The sequence below is a fragment of the Macrobrachium rosenbergii genome, chromosome 49 (assembly GCF_040412425.1).
Source record: "Macrobrachium rosenbergii isolate ZJJX-2024 chromosome 49, ASM4041242v1, whole genome shotgun sequence".
Lineage (NCBI taxonomy): Eukaryota > Metazoa > Arthropoda > Malacostraca > Decapoda > Palaemonidae > Macrobrachium > Macrobrachium rosenbergii.
The window spans coordinates 17376561-17381560 of NC_089789.1; positions in this window are offsets into that span (position 1 = coordinate 17376561).

Below are 5000 nucleotides of genomic sequence, written 5' to 3' on the forward strand. Positions count from 1 at the left end.
ATGGTTCGTCTTGTATTTTTCTATTTGCACCTGGTTGTTTGTCTTTTAATGTGCTCGTATCTTTGAATTTATGAAACATGTATGTACACACATACACATATATATACATATATGCATATATATGTGTGTATAAATTGTTCTCGTTCATTAAAATGTTAAGGTGCGATCATATCCTTAGTGTCCCACGACATTCTCCATTATGGCCAATGTAAACACACACCAGCCGTCATGACTGGTTGATGGTTAAGTGTTCTTTATAGTTTTGTTATTTTCATTAACGAGTGTTACTGAGTGGAAAGCTCGACAAGTGATCAGGTTTTGATAACAATAACGAATATAAAATAAATGTATTGTCATTGTTAATTGTAAAGGGAACAGACTAGTGGATAACTGATTATCTTGTCTATAGAACGTACGGCATATAGCCACAGGGAATATTATTATCTGTGATGCTGATGCTAAATGGGCGTTGGTAAAAGCGGAGGAAGACTTCGAGAGGTGAGCAAACACGAGGTGGGAAGCAGCAAAGGCAGAGAAACGATCCTTGATTCCGTTTCCAGCGTCTGATCACAAATCGAGAAGAAGAAGAAGGTAAACAGGATGTGTGTTTGTTCTTCGCGAAGACTGGTGAGACGGACAGAGAGATAGATAGAGAGATAGACACATACAGTGAGAGAGAGAGAGAGAGAGAGAGAGAGAGAGAGAGAGAGAGAGAGGAGAGAGATAGAGAAAGGGGAGGAAGGATCAGTAAGGAGAACTTGCGAAATGCGACAATTTAACGAGGTTTTTGGTGCTTGTTGGTTTCCATGAATTTTCCCATTTACTGAGACTGAGTTCATAAAAGAGCGACGATATTGCAGAACAAAATCAAGAACCGATAATTAAATTGTAATTCTATTGGATATTAGTAATAAAATCTGTGGTCTAGTTCTGGCATATTCCTTTTGAGTTCCGTTCCGGGTAAAATATAAACAACGTTAGTGCCAGATAACCATTATTTCATTACAGTTTATTTCGAAATATTAGTCCAAAATGTACTTCGGTGGGTGGAATGGGTGATTAACAGCTAGTATGTGCTAATTTAAGGGTTATGGAAAGTGCAGGGTGGATAGAGGAATACTATGAACATATTTGGACGCGAATTAGCTCTATTATAGAATATAGGCCAATGTCATTAAAGACATGGCTTTAACATTGGTATTTCTCTAGTAATTTTTTTTAAGGGTGCTTAAGATCATGAACAAATGAAAATATTTTCTTGTTACAAAATGAGAAACTAAGCGACCATTCCTCTAGCATAGGAGAAATAACCTTATATATCAAAATGCTTAAGAAGCTACGGACCTGGTCAGTACTTGGTTAGGTGACCTCTTTCAACAGATAGCAGAAGTTTATATATATATATATTATATATTATATATATATATATATATATATATATATATATATATATATATATATATATATATATGTATATATATATATAATATATGAATCCCTCTACCTAGCCACCACGTTTTTAGACAGAAAGCAATTTGTTGTAGTAGGTCAGACTTCTGAGAATGACATCCCATCTTGTGGTATGAGGAAAAATAATAAGGAAATTGTTGAGGTGGGTCCTAATTTATGATTTGCTGAGTGAATCATTTTGTACGGGGGCTGTAAACGAAGCAATGAACTTTTTAATTTACATTTTGATTAAGCAGTACAGGCCTAGAATTGTATTATGGGATTGAGAAAATATATATGAAAATGATACCCTGACCTTTTCATGAGACATAAGCCTTTGCATTTTTATTGTAGAGGAATTATATGATAAAGGCCAGCTTTTCTATTCATTATTTATCATCAAGTTGCATCGTCTTTTTTTTAAAGAGAAAGAATTAATAAAAAGAGATTAACATGAACAAAAGAGAGGAAGACTCTCTTCCCTTTATCACTTTCACAGAAATAATGATTTTACTTTCAATTCAAAGAAATCGATTCTCTCTCTCTCTCTCTCTCTCTCTCTCTCTCTCTCTCTCTCTCTCTCTCACCAAGAAAGCATGAATTTAACAATATGAGGCCTTTGAAGTGATGGGCGACAGAGCGTTTAAGAGAGAGAGAGAGAAAAATAAATGGATCCCATCGCAACTTTTCTGCCGCGGTTTACTAGAAAAATTTTTTTTTAAAGGTCAAGAAACGCTTTACCATTGAATGTCTTTGCTATCGTCCATCGAAAAAAGGCCAAAACTGTGGGAAAACACGATTAAGCGTTTAGTATACATACATTTTCATCCTAGTCATACATACAATGAAATTCTCTTCTTTTGTTCCATCTTCCTTAAAAATTTCTTTAAGTGAATATGTGAAGTTTGCCATTACTTGTTTCTACAACTCTGGGGCATATGTATATATATATATATATATATATATATATATATATATATATATATATATATATATATATATATATATATATATATATATATGTATATATATATATATATATATATATATATATATTATATACATATATATATTTATATATATATTTATTTATTTGTGTATGTAAATGTGCGTGCGCATGTAAATGTACGGGGACTCTTGTGCCTTTACGCATCATAGTGTATAGTTTTTCGAGCAACAAGCTATTTCCCGTGTTGTAGTGACCTGGAGTACTCCAGAACACTTGACAACTCTTCCAGTTTGTCAAGAATTCTCTCCGTTTTCGGAAGGATTTCTGAGAATCACATCGACCCTTTTCTTTGTAACTCGAGCCGACTCTCCTCAAGTTTTGTTTCTTGACTCGTAGAACGACGTAAGTATAGTGAGGAAAATGCCAAGGAAGGGAAAGTAAGATGGGGAACTGCAATAGGGGAAAGCAACCGAATTAGAAATCCTAAAGGAAAAGAAGTAATTCTGGTTTGAAGGAACTGAAAGGAAAGTCCTGACTCAGATTCTGGAATTCTGATAAGAGTGGCGCACCGATATTTGTGATACTATTTTTCATTTTTGAAAAGGATATTTGGTGCAGTATTTTTTGTGCCGAGTTATTGCTTATCAATCTGAATAAAACTTTAATCTCTTACTACTTCACTGGTTGATAGTCAATGACTGATATGAATGACTCTCGAAAGAGGATGTATTAATGAAAACCCAAGAGATTCGCTTTGCATTTGTGAACAAGTCATTACTGAGAACGAAACATTGCTGACGTTTACAGAAATCACAACAAATTTATCCTTCAGCTCCCGACGTAGGGATGACTGCAATTGATATATAAATACGGTTCCTAAGTGATGACGAACCAGCCACTTGAAAAGAGACTAGTTTCGCGATGAAAGAAATATAAAAGTAAAGGAAGCGTGCTATGATATTATAGTAAGATCTGCATTACATTATGTCATGTGACTATACATTTCCGCTGCTCACCTCGAATACGTGTTTTTCTTTTTTTTAAAAAACAAGAACAAGTCAGCAAATCCCTAAGTCATTTTTAGTAAAGGGAATCATTTTGATTTAACGACTTATCATAAAATACGCTGAGGTATCTTTTGAACTTCACCACAGCCAGACTAACTGGCGATTCCATAGCGTGATTTTACAAGGCAACAGCCGCATCAAGCCGGGCGTTATCTAGCAGCTGTGTAATGGCCTATTCCTAGAATCATGAAAAAGTGGCCGTTGTTATCGTATGGAAATATTTTCGTAACCTTATTTTCGCGCATGTGAAATACTATTATGCGGGAAAATTGAGCGGGCTCTGTTTGAATCACTCGAACCATGCATATTCAACATTCGCTTTGTCCCAGACTTTGCAAAATAAAAACAGCTGCAGCATAGAAATTACCTTCATGAAACCACAAAGATTACCTCACGGTATTAATTTTACTCATGGCAATTTGTAAGCATTTCCATGAGTTCATGACTATTCCGCCTGACTTGAATTGGCATATTTCGTAATATCTGGCTGTGGGAATTTAGGTATACATATCAAATTTACCCCCAAGAACAGAAAATAGGATAATGTAGTAATACATGAAGTCAAGTATTCTGTATACTGTATTTGCTAATGCCTTAACGTGGGGAAAATTCTTAGAGGTTGGCGAATGTAATTTAAATCCTTCAGTCCCACCAATAAAAGGTGAAAGTCGTGAACCCAAGGAGCAACCAGTATGATCAGCCGTGCCATTGTTTGCCCTTCTGTTATCTCTATAATCTAGAATCCCACAAATAATAGAAGAAAGTCTTGAACCCCAGTATCAACCGGCATGATCAGTCGCTCCATTGCCTTCTTTCCTGTCGATCTCAAATCATGATTTGGGGTTGATTTGAGGAGTCATGCCCATTCATATTCTAGCTTTACCTCACCATCGAGAGTCTTCAGTTCCATCCCTGAGGGAAGGGAACAGTGCTAGTGATTTTGGTCTGTTTACAAAAAATCCCAACCCGTTGTGTAAATGTTAACCTTAACAGTAAATTATGTACCTAGTAGTCAGCCGACTATAGCTAATCCAGCCAGGGTGTACAGGGCGTGGGTATTAGCAACCTCATCCTGAAATGATTGTTGAAAGCGGGTTAGCTGGCACTTATTGAAGTCCCTCTCTCTAAAGGGAAAAAGGCAAATATGTACCATCTATTGGTCTAAAGAATGAAGCGAAGAGTGAGGCCATCGACTTCGCTTTTCATAATCCATGACCCTCAGTTTCTGGCTTTGTCGACTCGGTCGCGACTACTCTGATCATTTGCTCGTTTCTCGGTGAGATGTGAAGCGAAAACTTTTTCGTCTTAGATATTTCTGGTGCGTTTAGTTTACTACTCGAGAAAACTGATGAGTGTTGGTTACCACGTACGTTATTTAGTGAAACAGAGATATTTTTCGAGGTTCCGTATTACGACGAACAATTGCTCCATGTTCAGTTTCTTAAGCTTCCCGAGAAGATTTATGAAAGACAGCATTTCCTGAGAAGCCATAGAATTTTCACACTTCACGCTCGACGCAGAGTTTCCTAGTCATC